We start from the raw sequence: 16,867 nt of genomic DNA, 5'->3' as shown, positions 1-16,867 counted from the left end.
CTTCAGAGTATAGGATGGTTTGGATAGGGACGGTCCTACCTCAGACAAGGGGTTGGACGTCTGGAAGTCCTTTCCAGCCCCACTTCTGTCTGACTTTATGGGTTTATGCTGGAGGTAGAATAGCCTTTGCTGGGCCAAATTCATACTTGGCTGTTTCTCCAGGATCATAATTAGTGTTCAGCAGGGCTGAAATGGGCCTATCGTATCTCTTGAGTATGAAAATCTCATTTTAAATCCTGTCACTGGTTGCTTCCATTTATGTAAGGGTGTATAATCTGTGCAACCCTGTGTCATCAAGTACACACCACTAAGTCCTCGCTGGAGAATGGGTCTGATTAAAGGCATTGACGTGATGAGATCTCTTTGATTGAGAAGGCTGTGCCAGAAGGTTCTCCGAGTTCAAGCATTCACTCCGGTTAAATAGCACTGATAGTTGTGATGGCTGTTCACATCAGGCCATTAATAATTTTGATACGAGGGGAAATAACAACAGCATAAATACTCAACCCGCCGCCTGGGGTTCTGGGCCTCTCCATCTAGGAGGCAGGCAATCGGGGGATGATTGAACAGAATGATTGCGGCTCTCTCCTTTGAGTCCCTGAACTCATTTTCAGTTGTGATTTCCACCTGGGCCCCCAAATGTAAGACGCAGCTGTATCTTATATAATCTATATATCTTTTATATACAGATAATATATCTTATGTATATGTGTGCGTGTATGCACACATGTGCATGCACACACGATACATGATAGAGACCCTGCTGTATTGTGGAGCCATTTTCATTGGCACAAAGGCAGCATGCTCAGTCCAGCAGGCTGCACCCATAAATGATGCCAGCCCTTTCCCGCATAGTGCACTGTGCTTGCCCAGCATCCAGCTCCATATCCTTTACCAGCAGCATGTCTTAATATCCCTGGAAGTCTCTGCCATGCTGGGAGGAAAAGGAAAGTGAGAATAATTTGTTTGCTGCTTTGATGAGGATGCGTAATCCAGTTGTACTGATGGGCTCCCTCCTGCTGGCCCTGTATAGAGTCCTTGCCTCTAAGAGAAGGCAGGGAGAATTATCCCCAGTCTGGAGTAGAGAACAGAGGTGCAGAAACTGAAGTGATTTCCCCACAGGCACCCTGCGGTGGGGCAGGGCACTGGTGTCTGGGCTCATTGCTGTATCCAGAAGACCAGTCCTCTCTGTTTGAGGCTGATGTGGGTGAGCAGAGATGCAGCGCTGTGCTCCGAGTGCCATGGAGAGAGCTCACCATGTTGAACATAAAGGGAAGTCCCCCAGCAACCAGGAAGAATTAACCTCATGTTCTGCCTGTGGTTAAACTACATCTCAACGACATTATTCCCCTCTGTTTGACACCGATACCATGCTCCCGTCCCACCACCGAGGAGATAGGCAGTGAGTTTACTGAGCACAGCAGGGCATGTTCCCAGGGTTCAGCTCCCAGACCTGCCGCTGACTCACATGTGTGACCCCAGGCAAAACACTTTTCCTGCCTGTCCCTCAGCTTCTCCGTGTGCAAAGAGATAGACGTCACACCGCTGCGTGAAGCACGCTGATTTACTTAGTGGTCGCAAAATGCCTTGGGGAAGGGCATCGTGGTTCACAAAGTATTAATGTCCTGGCCTTGATTAAAGGTCTGAATGTGACTGCTGCCCCCGCAGTCTCTCTGTCCCCGAGTTCAGCCTTGTGCCCTGACCCTGGCCTGCGTCAAGAAATGTGCAGCTGTGTTTGAAATACGGCGCATGTGGCTTTCAGTCCTTGGGCCACCCTCCCTCCCATCTCCTTGGCATCTGTGCAGCTTTTCAAGTGCACATACTCTGCCCATTCAGGTGGCATAACCCCACCCCTGCCTGGGTGGTGGCTGCCAGGGGGTGCATATAGCTGCGTGCACAACGTATCAGCTGCATAGATGGGCTTTTTATCTACCACTCCCAGTGCAAGCGTGAGTACAAACTTACATGGGTGTGGGCTGAGGTTCTCTGCCCCGAAGGTCCTCCGACTGCAGCTGGTTTGATAGGGTGCTCAGGAAGTTTTATGCTGGCCATCCTGGCAGGAAAAGGGAGGCTGGGGTTTTGGGCTCTGGGTCAGATGCTATCGGCAGTCCGGGGAGAGAAGCGTCATCTGGCGATGGGCATGATGCACGGGCTTTGGCGGCAGGGGAAAACAGTGGGGAGAACGCATGGGAAAAAAGCCACGTGCGCCAGCGAAAACTTGCGCAACTGTCCTTTCTGCAGCAGAGGCAGCAAGGACTGCCTGACCTTGGCAGTCTGTACAGGGCAGACCTCGCATAAGAATGACTCGTGCTTAACATACCGGAGAAATGTGCTCTGGAGAAGACGGGCTTCTTGTCTTCAGCCGTGGAGAGGCTGCCTTTCCAGTGTGCCAGGAGAGTCCCCGTGGGGGGTTCGTGTTGTGCATCAGGGCAATGTGGTGCGTGTCCTCTTCTGTGAATCTCCTGCATGTGCTGGTGTATGTCCAGTCAGCCCATGACCCAGGCTGTCGGAGGTGCTATCAAGGCTGGCTGGTAGGGAAATGAAGGGAGCCCAAACTCTGCCCCGTCCCCATGCTCCTGGTCAGCTCCTCCATGCCCATCTGCTTGCCAAGCATGAGACGGCAGCTTCTTTCCACGAGCAGGCACCAGCCATGTGTCTCTGGGCTGTGCAGGGACCCGTGTGTGCTGGAGCTGGTGAAGGCCAAGTGCCAATGCTTTACCATCATGGTGCCACTGTGCAGACCCAAAACTTTTTGTTTAGGGACAAACTGTGCTTGTAGGTCTGGCCTGAGTAAGGGCTACAGGGCTTGGCTTTGCTGCTGCCCAGAGACTGGCTGGCCTGTTGCAAACACTGCTAACGAGCCCAAAGCGTTGAGCGTTATTGAAGTGGGGAATTGGAAAGCAGCAGATGAGCTTGTTTCTGGAGTGGGCAGACTCCTGAACAATAATCAGCTTTCGTTGAATGGCCTGTGTGTGGAGACACCAGGTAGGGAGGAGGCATTGGGTGGGAGAAGAATACGAGGCACATGAAGTTGGAAAAGCACAGAGGCTCCCTGTGGTTTGCACAAATGAACCCATGACCGCAAGAATCCTGTTAGGAATGAGAAACAGGAAGGGCCAAGCCAGCTGCCCGTCCTGGGGCACCTCTGCGTATTGTGCACCTTGACCACCGCATCCTCCTCCAGGAGCCAAAGGAAGGAAGCACCTGCTAGCCTGGCCGTGTCATGCCAATGCACCCTTTGGCTTGCTCTGGGCACCAGCGATGCACCCGCAGGAGCCCTGGAGGGTTTGGAGTTGGGTTGCTTAGGCTCGTGCGGCCACTGTGGTCACCTCTGATAGCGAGATGCATCTAGCACGGTCGTTTTGCTGTGAAATGCTTTAGTGTGCGACAGGATGGCACTAGGAGGCTCCTGGCTCTAGGACTCACTCCAGGGCATCTGTGTAACGAAGATGCCTACAGTATCCCAGCTCCCCCATCTCTTTGGGCCAGGGGGGAGCCAGGCTTAAAAATCTACACTGCTTTCCTGAACTGAAGATGGCATGCTTGCCGAGAGGGTTAAAAGTGGGCCTGTAAAAACAAAGACCCATGATCCATGCCCTTGTGGATGGAGCGGCGGTTATGGAGCCAGGTGAATGTGACACTTCAAACTCCAGCCAGTATCATGAATCCTATTCCAAGCCCCTGAGCACTTGGAGGCTTTTGCTTTGTGCTTCTCCTTGCTTGCTGGATGTTCTTCCTTGCCACTTCCCACCACTTCTGCCCAGCTGGTCATGTACGTTGCCAGAAGAATGCAGAACTGTTCTGCACTTTACTTCCATGCATAGGACGGTGTGTGAAAAAACAGCACCCATCACGTCCCCAGACACTCCCAAAGGGGTCAGGGCTCCACCTGGACATAGAAGCCACGCTGAGTAGGAGCCTAATGTGACCGGGGGCACGGGAGACCTTGTCCCTGAGAGCTCCCTGGATAAGGGCCCAGCTGGACATCCAGTGCTGTTGAGTTTTATGGGTCTTGGCCCAAATTGGTGCAATGCAGAGCTGTCCAAAGAAATGGGACGCTGAGTAGGGAGTGTCCTGGTGGTGGTATTGTTCCACTAGGGCAGGCTGAGTGGTATGGGATGAGCTTCAGGGAAGATGGAGGGCTGAAAAAAAAGTAGAAGCACAAAAAGGTCCTCCCTTTCCGTGCTTCTGGTGAATGTTTAAGGTGCATCATGTTTGCTCTATCGCCCCGTGGGGTTTGACTCAGAACGTGGGGTAAGCATCAGCTTTGTTCTGGGCACTGCGCCTTTGGAGGGCGAGGAGCCAAAAGATAAACCCCTGTTGCATCAGATAACAAGGCTGCCCATTAGCTGAGGTGCTAGGTATTCATTTCTTACATGTGGCCCAGGCCTGCAATGTGCTGGGCTGTGATGTCAGTGCAACTGCCTGGCTGCTTTGAATCCTGGAAAAAGATAAGTTAAAAAAGATCTCTGTTCATTTTGTAATGGCAGCGGGGCATTTCCAGATGATTAAAAGCTGGTTAGGTTAATGGTTCTTACGGTAACTCCTCCCAGTCAGTCGTTAATCCCTATGAAACACCCCGTGCGGTTTTGAATCATTACTGCTTAATTGTAAATCATGTTTCTGTGAGTCTGTAACCCATACTGCCCCTGGAAACAGGAGCTGGTTGGGTCGGGAGTTTCTGCAGCGTAGGCAGGGCAGTATTCTCTTGCCACCACTGAATGAAGTCTCTAAAGTTTCCACCGTGGTGTCACTGGGCAGAAGAAATCTGATCTTTGTGAAAGTGCCTTTGTGCCCGGAGCCCGCAGAAGAGCCTCCTCCGTCACCAGTGAGTTGGATTTGCAGCTCTTGCATGCAAGGTCGCTATTCGTTTTCTAGCCATGGGACTTCCTCCCAGGCCTGAGACTGAAACAGGAAATTTGCTGATTTTTTTTTTTGGATGAAAAGAAAGGATTGGAAATGGGCTGAGGTCCATTGTCCAAGATTGGCCTATACTGACCAGGGTAGACCACACACTCATCTCTCTCAAGACAAAGTTACTCAACTTGTTAAAAACTTTTCTTTATTGCATCTCTGCCCAGATATTGGACATCTGCCTGGACAAACATTTGGCTGGGATGGTTTAGCGAGAAATGATCCTGCCTTGAACAGACAGTTGGACTCGATGGGATCTCCTAAGGTCCCTTTCAGCTGCCTGACTTTTCCGTGATGCTACATGCAAAAGCACCCCAAAAGGACAGTCCCTTGGCAGATAGCACTCGAGCCCATGTTCTGTCTGTAACATTTTCTAAGAGCGTCTCAGGGTGGTGTTGGGCTCTGGGAGCATCCTCGGAGCCGGCCTGGGATCACCACTTTTACTTATCCTTAAACCTGTTGACAATCCTTTCAAAGGACTTTTGACTCAGTTCACAACCTGTATCCTGGCCTGCTCCTCTTCTCTGGGGCTTGTTCCTTGCTCAAGCAGCCAGGGTCCTTTCCACAGCAGGGCTGTGCTCTGTGGGGGATGTGGACCGCAGACAGTAAATGAGGCTGCTTCCAAAGGGACCCTTTTCTGCTGCTTGTGCATGTGTCACTGCAGTGGAGACGTCCTTCTTCCCCCCAGTGTGCAGAGCTGCAGCCCGATGAACTGATCCAGAGACCTTCTCAGGGCTCCTGTGTGTTTTGTGCCTCCCAAATTCCTTTGCACATAGGCAGGAGCTAGTTCAGCGCTGGGCAGCAGTTAGCTGCTGGGCAGATGAAGGTGCTCATGAGCCCAATTCTAGCAGCACTCGCCCAACTTCCCCTCTCGACCATCTCATGACAGCCTTATCGCTCTGCTGGGGCCTCAAAGAGTACCATATTTTCTCATGCAAAACACATATTTTCCCCCAAAACCTGCTGGGGGGAATTGGGGTGTACACTTAGATGCAAGAAATACAGATCCTGAAGGGTCCAGAAATCTGGTGGGGGATTGATGGCAGCATTGATTGCCATGACTCTGGGAACCATGGGAATTAATGCTCTCACCACTCTCTTGCTGCCAAATTTTTGGCCCCTTGGAGCCTCCTGGCCAGGTGATGCAGCCCCATGCTTTGGACTCGTCTGTGGCTGAGGCTGAGGTTGGAGCCAGTGCACAACCCTGGACCAGTGATCCCAGATCTCATATTCCAAGGTTGGGTTTTGTTTTTTTTAATCCTTTCTTGGGGCCTTCCAAAAATAAGATGTGTGTTATATTCCAGGGTTTGCTGCATGCAAGAATATACAGTATTTTAGGCTGGGAATGGCAGTGTGCCCTAGCTAGGTAAAAACAGACCCAGTCCCAGTCCTATTCCTCCCCAAATGCAGCACACGAGACAGTGAACACCCAGTGGTGTGTTTGCCCTTAAAACATCTCCAGCCTTGGTCCCTTCAGCTCTTCATCCTGTTCGGTGAGATGGGGTGAGCACTCCCCTCCTTGATTTCTACTTGAGCTGAAACCTCCTCCGTCTCTCTGCTGTTCCGGTCCGTTCCTTTCCTGGCGGTTGTTTCCTTCTCTCCTTGTGATTACATCTTGCTGCATTTGCCATAGGGTCTTGGTTGTTGTGGGTTACATCTCACCTGCGTTGTCCTGCTGCGCCTGGACATCATGCCCCAGTCCCAGGGAGTCACAGCTGAGTCCCTTATCCCAGATGTAGCCTTTGCTCTTGGCAAGGCCTCTGCTGCAAGAAGCCCTTCCCCGTGAGAAGCCCAGCTCAGCATTGCTCGTGGTGGGTACTGGTGCCATGTGCTGTCTTCGCCCTGCAAGCCCCATGTTGCCTGGCATAAAGAAATGGGAGGTCACCGCTCCTGTGATGCTCACATCACTCCTCAGGGATTACTTCTAGCCATGAAGCACACTTGATGCTCGTATCTGCCACGTTTTAACTCGCAGTGCAGTAGTGTAAGAGTCCTTATTTTGTATGTCAACAGAAGTTGCTTGCATTTTGGTGGCTTATGTCTTCCTCTCATTTCTTGAGCTCTCGTAGCAAGTAGCCATCCCTGCCTTATATACAATCCCTTGTTACATCAGCTGTAGAGTCCAGGTACTGCATCCCTCCTCCCTGCCTGGGACCTTTGTGCTGACTTCACCCAGAAGGGCAGGGATGCTGCAAATTGACTTGGAGGACCCAATGTTATCATACAGGAGCAGCGCACACGTTGTTGTACAGCTGCAGTTTTGCTCTTGCAGAACTTCCCCAGTATTCTCATGCTAAAAATAAAATGCAGCAAAGTTTTCCCTTGTTGCTGTTGGAGTTTCCCCCTGCCACGTTTCCATGGAACACCTCTGTTAGCCGTGCAGTAAAAACAAGGTCGTTGGACTTCCTCTGGAACAAACACGTCCATGTTACTGGTTGCTGCGAGAGGCCAGCTTTTCCCTACTGAGTCCGTACCGAGGCTGCTTTGCATATACCTCTTTGCCTTTAATGCTCAGAAGAATTGCAGTTTACTTTCTGTCAGAATTGATTTCTGCCCCCCACATATGCACACACTGTGTAGCAGCAAATATTTTGTCATTGATTCTCACCCCTTTATAGAAGCAAAAATCTTTTGCAATACTAAACAAGAGCAAAATGCCGGTTACTTTGGGTCATCTGAACAGGGATGGTTTTCAGAGGTGTGTGTGTGTGTGTGTTGGTTTTCAGAGTTGTCTGTGTGTGCATGTATTTGTATACCCCTTGTACATGGCTGTCACATGGCAGTATTAAGTTTGCACGGTACTCAGTGAGTTTTACGTTCACCATGCATCGCATTAGATTGCTGCCCCTGGCCTGAGGTGCAGACTGGGTGGCGTTCAGGGTCCGGTATCATTTGACCTCCCAACCTGTAGGCATGGGGGAGGAGAAGAGGGGCCCAGGGAGGTGCTCTGAAGCACTGCACTTCTGGCCAGCACCTGAAAGCACGTGTGCGGGCTCCTTTAGTTTGGCCTGTGGACACCTACAGCCTCTCCATCCCTAGTTAGGACTGTTCCCCTGCTGACGCTTTCACCATCTCTCGTGCATGCTCCCAGGTGCAAATTCAGCAGACTTAGTTGAGTCCCTGTGGGATTGCAGCAAGTCAAGCGTGGATTTGCCCTACCCTCATCTCCAAAGTGGCATTTGGGGGTCGGCTGTGGGGAGGGGCCCTGCTGACTCGTATTTGGACTCCAGCCAGCCAAACGTCTCCACCTTCACCTTGGACTGAATTCACCGTTCCTGCCCGTCAAGTCAGACATTTTCTGCTGTAGCAAGAAAACATGCTGCAGGCACAAATGGGAAATTGGAAGGGATTCAAGTCACTATGGCTTCCACGGAGAGGAAGCTGGGAGCCATCGCATTACAGCGGCAGGAAACTAAGAAGAAAATTGAAGATCTGGAGATTTTAATTGATGTCTGTGACTCAGTCCTCGCCGCGAAAGCCAAAGGACTTTTCAACCTCTGCGAGCACCATGTACCTACCTGGCAGGCAGAGGGAGAAGGATAAATAATGGGCTGCTGGGTGTGCTGTGAAGCTGAGACAGATGGCTTCGGGCCGCCTCTCTGAAGCAAAGCTGCACCCTGCGGCCAAAGGGATGTCTGTCAGAGCAACCCCAGTCGTTCTGGCATCGGGGTCTCAAACCTGAGCAGTGTGTCTTGTCTCTGTGACCATGGGAGGGAGACTGCAGTGGGTGGGCCTGTCTTTCCTCTTGTTGGACTGCTGAAGTCATGGTTCATTGCGCTGTTCTCTCTCGCCTGTAGAACTACAGTGACTTTGGGGCATGTCTCCGGGTGTATTGCGCCCATTTTACAGATGGGGAGGGCCACAACTGAGGCAGGGACTGAGCTTGGGCCCCCAGAGTTTCTATCCTAGTGTCTGTCCAGTAAACCATCCTTTGTGCCCTGAGATCCCATGTGACAGCTCCAGTGAGTCATGTTATGCAGCACTTGGGTCCTTCTTGGGCCCAAGGAAACTGGAGAATTCGAGGATGGCAGTACCACGGGTACTGGCAAGTTTGGCCATGCTCCTATCTACCAAATCATGTTGGCAAGAGGTGCACCCAGCAGGATAAGGCACTATGAAATCTGGCTCTGGTGTCTTGGCATGGACTTTTTTTTTGCAGCTTGGCAGTTGTGAGGCGCGATCCTTCCTATCCTCCAGAGTAGGGGGGAGGTGGCTGGCATGCTTTGTTGCTCCGGGTCCCTGATCAATCCCCTGGCTATCCCACCGGCCATGAGCTGTCTGAGGTGACTAACCACCCCCACCTTGATAGCTGGAGTTTTTCATCGTCTGGCCTGTGTTTTCCTTCTTGCCAGACCCGCGCAGAATTTCCTTTGCAGCTGCAGGCTCGGCAGTCGGTTTGGGGTGAAGGGCACCGGCGAGCTAGCAGCTTCCTTTCCCCAGGTCCTGAATTCTCCCACCCGCCGGTGGAGCATTTCAAGCAGATGCCTCCAGCTCTTCTTCAGGACTCTTCCCTTCGTCAACCTTCCTGTGTTTCAGATGGACTCGAATGAGGCAGAAGCTACGTGCCCCTTGCCAAGGGGAAAATTATGGTCTGGCCCAGAGAAATGGCTTTGCGATGAATGCGTTGTAGTCTGGCGTGGTTTGTTTGTACCAACGGGTTTGCTGCCAAGTTGCCTCTTGCTTACCCAAATGCTCTGAAGAAAGAATGCTAAAAAGATGAACTATTTTTATTTTGCCGTGAATATATCCAGCCCAGGAATAATCCAAAACAAAGCCCAAGTCACCATCTCCTTTCTCTGCAGGCATGTTTACCAGCCCAAATTATTAACTGGCTTGCCTGGTGAGCGAACTCCAATGTGTGTGAATGAGCACGCAGGCCAAAGGTGCCTGGGAAAGTGGTGCACGAAATATTCATGCAACCGGGTCAATGCAAAAGCACCGTAGGCAGTGAATTGCAGTGCGGATTCATCTGCCTCGACTGTTGTTACGGACTTGAACACCATCATGTCTGTGCTGGAGAGAGCCAGTAGTATTAGGGTGCACCCAGCCTTACATCGAGGTTGGTTATCTGGGGTTTCCATCACAGGAGGAGCCCCCTGGCCCCTGCTTTCTTTCTGAGGCAGAGGAGTAATGCTGCAGCACATGTGGCTGCCTGATGTTTGCTCTGGTCTCCCATTCGTACCCAGGGCACAGCAGAGCTGGGCTGCAGGAGCTCCTGGCTGGGCACAGGGAAATACCAGGTCAAAGCCCAGGTGGCTTTAGGGGCCAGGAGAGTTTCTCTGGGCTTTCCAGTCCCCTTCTTCCCTGCAGCTGCAGACCGAAGGCGTTCTCCAAGCCCTTGTCAGCCCAGTGCCCTGCGCTGGCAGACCCCAGTCTGCTGAGGTTGACTCTTCTCTTCCAGCTTTGTGTCTCGCCAGGAGATCATGGTCAAGGAGGTGCGGTTCAAGGAACCTCCCTTGCTAACCGCGAGGACCTGGGGGGGTGTTTCTTGCTATCCTCTAGCACTGAGTAGGGATAATCAGATGGATTATGTAGGATACAGCCTCTTGATCCTATTTCCTGTGATTACCAGGCAGGCGTTGGGTGGGCCCTGGTCTTTCTCCTCTTCTGCGCACGCTTGTGTGCAAGCAATGTCTGAGCTGTGCGTGGCGGGTGCTGTGTGCAGGATGGCACGGCACGTGGCTGGTCCGCATGGGCCCAATCCTGTCTCAGGCAGCACGGAAGGGGTGGGGTGACAGCTGCTGAGGACCGCCAGGCTCACTTCGGATATGGGTGACAGGAGAGGCCCAGCTGCAGCGGGTGAGACGTGGCTTTAAAGGGGACAGTGAAAAGCTGCTCTCCTTTGCCCCACAGGGGAGGGCCTGAAGAAACGGGCTCAGTTTGCAGCAAAAAAAAAAAAAGATTGAGGGTGGATGTGAGGGAAGTCTTTGTCATCCCTTTCCGGCGTCGCCATGTCAGGGAGGTGCTCAGCTCCCCACAGGATCAAGCCCTCCGTGAGTCTGTAAAATAAATTTGTGGCAGGAAATCCTAAACCGGAAGGAGCACGAACTCTGCTCTTGTGTGTGTGTTTTTGTTTTTCTTGTAAGAAACCCAATTTAGCAAAAGACGTGGAAATTGGGTTGAACCAGCCACGCTCGGACCCGCCACATTTCCCTGCACGAGGGCATCTTGTTGCAGAGGACCCCACGAGTCGATCCAGGACTCCAGAGGGTCCTGCGGTCTTGTTTAGAATGAGACTAAGTCATTTCTTAAATAGCAATGTTCTTGCAAAATATTTGGCTTCATTAAAGCAGATCATGCCAGGCAGTTGCTGACGTTGTGCCTGTGGAAATATGTAGGAGAAGATTCGTTTGCACAGGCTGACTGGGGAGGGAGAAGAGTTTTCTGCTACCGTATCCTGAGCTTTGCTGTGCTTGGGAAGGGGCAGGATGAGCAGGCTCATGGGTTGCAAGTGGCCCGGCCTGTCAGTTGGACTCACGGATCCCGGAAGCAACCGAGAAGCAAATGCCCTGTGTTTCCCTTCCTGGGTGTTTTCTGCGGTGACTGTTTGCTGTGGCATGTCCGTGAATACGGTGCCCGTGTGTTCCTGTGAGGTGGGAAAGCATCCAGGTTCCCCAAGATGCTTTTTTGCATCTGCATTGGAAATCTGCTTCCTCTCCACACATGCGCACTCGATGGTGTTCATCTCTGCGGTTCCCCAGCTCCTATCCTTCTAGGTGAGGTGGGTGTCCGGCTTCCCTTGGATCATTTTGGCATTGCCCCAATCAGCAGGAGCCTTAGGGATGGCAGATTTGCTCCCCTGTCTTCTCCTGGGTTTGAGTATGCAGCCCTGCAACCCTGGAGAGCACCAAGCCTTGATCTTGAAGAGGGTTGTGAATGCTTTCACAAGGCATTTATGTGGGACCTTCCGAAACGTGGTGCCGTGTGGAGCTCCAGTCTCTTCCCATGGGGAAGGAGGAGGTTTTTCTTCACAAGGTGCCAGCGCCCTGGGAAGCCGCATGTTGGAAAAGCAGCTCCTTGAACGTGGAGTCGCAAGCGGGTACAAAAAAGGCGATTCTGAGCTTGGTGCATCTGGAGGCCACATTTGCCCCTTTGGTTTCTGCAGCCCATGTCCTGCTCACGTGGCTTTGCCATGGCAAGACTGTACTTCTGCTGGCTGGGCGTGCAGAAAGCTTTGGGCTGGATTGGACCGTTCAAAGCCCCCAGCCACTGCAGTTAGACCTTGAACGAAAACTTTTTGGGCAGGGCCGCAGAGGAGAAAGTTGCAAATCTGTTCCTTTTTACAGGGAGCTGCTTGGCGAACAAAAGAGGTTTTATGTCTTGTTCACTGCTCAGGTCTACCTTAAGTAAACTGTTCCCCGAGGGGGAAAATGTCCAGGTACAAAATGTTCACAAAGGAAATATTCAAAGTGTCTCTCCAGTGTCTAAAGTGTTGGCTTAAACCAAAAAAAAAAAAAAAGAAAGTTAGAATATGATTTCCCCTCTTAATAGCAGCAGTAACAACAACAAAAACCCTCTCTCAAAGGCAGGGGCAGCTGGTTCTGCCCCGTATATGTACACAGGCCAACCGTTAACCACAAATATCTTCTAAATATAGGGGAGCTGGTGTTAAATCTCCGGCGGTGCTACTGTGCACGCTTGGCGTTGCAACCCTATTTGAGTCAATAGGAGGTCTGTTTGCAAGGGGTCTGTAGGGAACTGAAGTCTAAAAAGCTTTAGCGTGGGCCTAAGCCTCCCCCAGGTGCAGGATAACTTCAGTGTCGGCTTCAGTGTTTTGCAAAATTGGGCCTGACCAGTTGGTGTCTCCGAAACTGTTGAGATCCTGACTGCTTTGCCCTGTGTTTTAGTGAGAAACGGGTCCAGCAAATGGTGCTGGGATGCTGCATGCCTGTCAGGTCCCAGGGAGCTGAGGTGGCAGGGAAGAAAGGTGCTTTTTCCCTTCCCGCGAACTTGACCTGGACTCTCCCTTTGCACCTGGATTCCCTTGTTCTCTGGCCTCCGAGCCAGTGCTTTCACCCATAACCAGGTTCCCCAAGTAAAATGCTGCCCCATTGCACTTTGCCCATCCCATCGAGGGCTCACAAGGAGGTACAACTTGGAAAAAGAGGCTACAGTTATCTCCAGTATTTTGGCATGACTTTTGCAGCAAAGGCAGCAACCAGGGGGAGGAGGTGATGGAGGCATGCAGACCTCATTGAAGTTTTGTTTGGCTGAGGTTGAGTCTTTTTAGATTCAGTTCCCCCCCACCAAAAAAAAAAAAAAAGAAGAAACCATTTTATTTTCTATTTAATCTTTCCTCTCTCTAAAGCATCTGCGGCCTTGGGAAGTATTTACAAGAACCTAGCATTTATTTGGAAGCTTTTCTGATACTGGAAACATTAAAGTCTCATTATTGCAGTTCGCAAATGAAATGTTTCACTGTTTGGGGATGTTAAAGGAGAAGGGACGGGAGCATCAAGGTTTCGGGGGAGGTGTGTGCCCAGGAGAAGGCGATGAAATAGAGTTGTAGAGCTGTCTAGCAGCCCTGGGGAACAGGCAGAGCCCTTGCTGGTTGAGCTACTTGTAATGCTTTATAAAGAACAGCGCAACCCAAGCTGTGATGCTCTGATGTGGGCTAGTAATTAAGGTAGTGACCCGACCAGTTAGTGGAGTCAACAAAAAAGCTGGGAATGTCTTTTGTTTCGGTGTCAGTGGGCGTTTAACCCATTACTGTTGGCTTGGTCCACGCTCTTCACCGAAGAGAAACTCCGAAGTGGATAAAAACTGTGTGTCTGTCTCAAGGCAGGTCTAAAAGCCGATCTTAGCGAGCTGGTAGGATGGGTTCTCAGCCATTGTGTTCCCGTGTTTTGCTTGAAGTCGTTCATTCCTTTTGACAAGATGTGTCAACTCGAGGATTAAAGATGCTAATGAAGTGGCTCACACAGTATGCCTTTTGCGTTTCATTCCCCATTTTGTTTCCCCCAGTGGCTTTTCTCCTCCGCCTGACGAAAAAAAATCTCAACAGCTCTGCCTGGTAGGGTTAGCAATTAGGATAAATTGCTCGTCTCTTCTAAACAGTGCAAATGTGACCTGGAAATGGTGGAGGAATGGTAAATAGGGAACCCCACCAGGCAGTTTGCACTGTGGTGTTTGTTCAGGACGAGTGGCAAGTTAAACGGCGTCGCGTCTGCAGGGGAGCTGCCTGAATCAGCCCCGTTGCATGAATCACGGTCTCCGCAAACTCCGCTGTCGGGAAACGTGCACATGAGCCAGTGTCCGTCAAGGGGGGCATAGGGTGCGGGGAACCCTGGGATGGGATCAGTTACATGGAGAACAGGAGGATTTGACCACCGAGCCATCTGCTCTGTGTCCTCGTGCCACCTCGAGCGGCTGTCGTGTGCTCATCTTGCCGAAGGCATCCCTGACCTGACTCCCGCTCGGGCAGATCACACTCCACTGGCGGTCAGACTGGGGCCTTTGACTTCCCTCGCGAGCCTGCGGCCCCCTGCCGCATTTTGGCTGGTCGCGGTCTCTTGCAAAGCCCGGAGGACCTTCATTTGTTGCAATAAAGCCTGCCAGCTGACCTCCTCGCTGGGGTCCTCGTCCTCTTCTCTGGCAGTTGCATTCAAATCAGTCCATTGGGTAACCTGGGAGGAGAGCTCTGCCCCCAGCCTGGCATAGTTAGCAGCAGCTCCTTAACCTCGGCAAAGTGAGAGCTACCAAAAACAGTGCCTTACGACTTGTCCTGGTTTTCTCATTCTGTGAACCTTTGTGGGGGGCAGCGCTTTACCCCTCACATTGCAGAGGGGAGGAAACAAAGATCCTTTGAAGGGTGCTGAGATGAGCAGGGTGTGAAGAGGCTAGGTAGGTGAGCGCAGGCTCGGGCTTGTCCCTGCCTGGCAGATCTCTTACCCCCAGTGCCCAGCCCCTCTGCCAGGTGGTGAGCACAGTAATATATAAATCAGGTTTTGCAACTGGGTCCCACTCAACTCACACTAGTAAGGGAGGGGTGCCTCCAGTCCAGAAAGGTTGAGAGGTACTGTGCTAGTCCATCTTCACCAGCATTGATGCCATGCTATTCACAGGTCTGAGGCTGGTCTTATCAAGGTCATGGGGACCGCTGTAGACCCAGTGGTATAAACACCAAGGTAACAAGCCTTAATAAGGTGTGAACAGCTGAGCAGAGCCCAAGTGCTGACTGCGAGTAACCGTGTAACTAGCAGTGGAAACAGCCGAGAGGGGGGCTGTTAGGCAGGAACGAGCATGCCGGTTTACATTGGCTTCAGCGGTGCCTTTGCTGTCAAGATCAGTGACGTTTGGGAAGTGGCTGGTTCTGTTTGCACGGTTGAAAGCTGCCTGCTGTATCTGCAGGCATCTGGAGTGGCTTCTACTGCACTTGCTTCAGGGTGTGGTGGCAGAGCAGTGCCAGCATCTTGCTGCAGCTCTGGAGGGGTGAGTTCAAGCCCAGCTCTGGGCCTGCATCAAAGGCTGTCCCCGGCTGACCTAGCTGCAACTGGGTCGATTGAGCCAGGGAGCCAGCGACAGGCAGACACAATGCTGGCGACATGAATTTCTCAGAAAACTGCTGGCTACAGCACCTAGTGCGTCTTCAGCAGGCAGCAGAAGAATGGTGCTGCCCTCCCTAATCTCGTACATGCCCACGTGAACGTGTAATATCCTTCCCTTTACATCGCTCTTTCATTAGGAAGAGCACGAGACAAATGACTTGTCGTGCGTGTGTGTAGACATAGGCAGGCAAGGTTCTTTGGGTAGATGTGATCTCTTTTATTCAACCAAATAAATAGTTGGAAAAATTGTTCTTTGCACGTTTTTGGGCACTACATGTGCGTCTTTAAGGGCACGGTTGCATGCTAGGGGATCTTCAGGCTGAAAGGAGCTGTGTAAACAGACGGCATTCATTAGCTGGGTAATTGCAAGTGGCCGGTTTGGGCCCATGATGCTCCGGTCCATAAAGGAGTATGAGACAGCTCGCATCCACTGCCAGCCAGGGCTGGGGCGAGCGCCGCAGCTGCGCTCGGAGGATCATTCCTAAGAGCATTCCACCCCGACCCCACCCGTGGCCGACCTGTGCCGGCTTGTTTTTGGGAGCTGCACCCAGCTTGTTCGGAGCTGTCTGGGAAGAGGTGTCTGCACGCCTGTTCCTACGTGCTGAGCTGAGCAGGATCGGGAGCGCAGCCGTCAGCAAGCCCCATGCAAATACAGAAGTGCAACGTCACAGTTGGCAGGGAGAGAGCCTCTCCATCCCGGACCAGATTAGTGTGGCCAGACCTTCTGTCTCCTTTCCCTTTGAAGTTTAAAAGATGTCAGTAAATCTCGACTTTCACTGCCTCTGTTCTCCACCTGATGTGCAGAAATGCAGAGGCCCTGCTGGCCTATTGATTCTCCAGACCTCAGGCTGCAAAGAGCAGGGTTTTGTTTGGTTTCCAGTACTTTTGCCCCTGGCTTCACTTGGCTCGGATCAGACTTGGACTTTGCTTCTGAATGTGTTTGTGTGCATGTGTTTTTAATGTCGAGCAAATGACAGAAGTGTCACCGGGGTGTTTTCCTGCCCTTCTTTCACTGCATGTGTGCTTGGCCTGGCAGCACGCTTGCAGCGTGCTAACAAGTCATGACGGTGCACGGATCAAAATTTGGGGGAAAGCAGGTTTCCATTCCTTGTCATTTTAAAGTTTGATCTTGGCCAGCATGTAGCTTGCCTGTGTGAATTAAAAGTTCATACAAGATGAGGGTGGAAGGGAGTTCAGGAGGTCACATCTAGTCCAACCCCTGCTCCTAGCAAAGCCAGCCCCAACCCAGCCGAGTCTTTGTCTAGCCGGGTCTTTAAAATGTCCAAGGATGGAGATGCCACCACCATTCGGGGTAACCTGTTCCAGTGCTTCACCACCTTCGTAGCAAGAGAGTTTTTTCCTAATATTTAATCTCAACTTCAATAAATATATTGTTATGCAATATA

This window comes from Crocodylus porosus, unplaced genomic scaffold (genome assembly GCF_001723895.1).
Source record: "Crocodylus porosus isolate Cpor-Errol unplaced genomic scaffold, CroPor_comp1, whole genome shotgun sequence".
Lineage (NCBI taxonomy): Eukaryota > Metazoa > Chordata > Crocodylia > Crocodylidae > Crocodylus > Crocodylus porosus.
The sequence above is the reverse complement of the archived record's forward strand: the minus strand, read 5'-3'. Positions refer to the sequence as shown.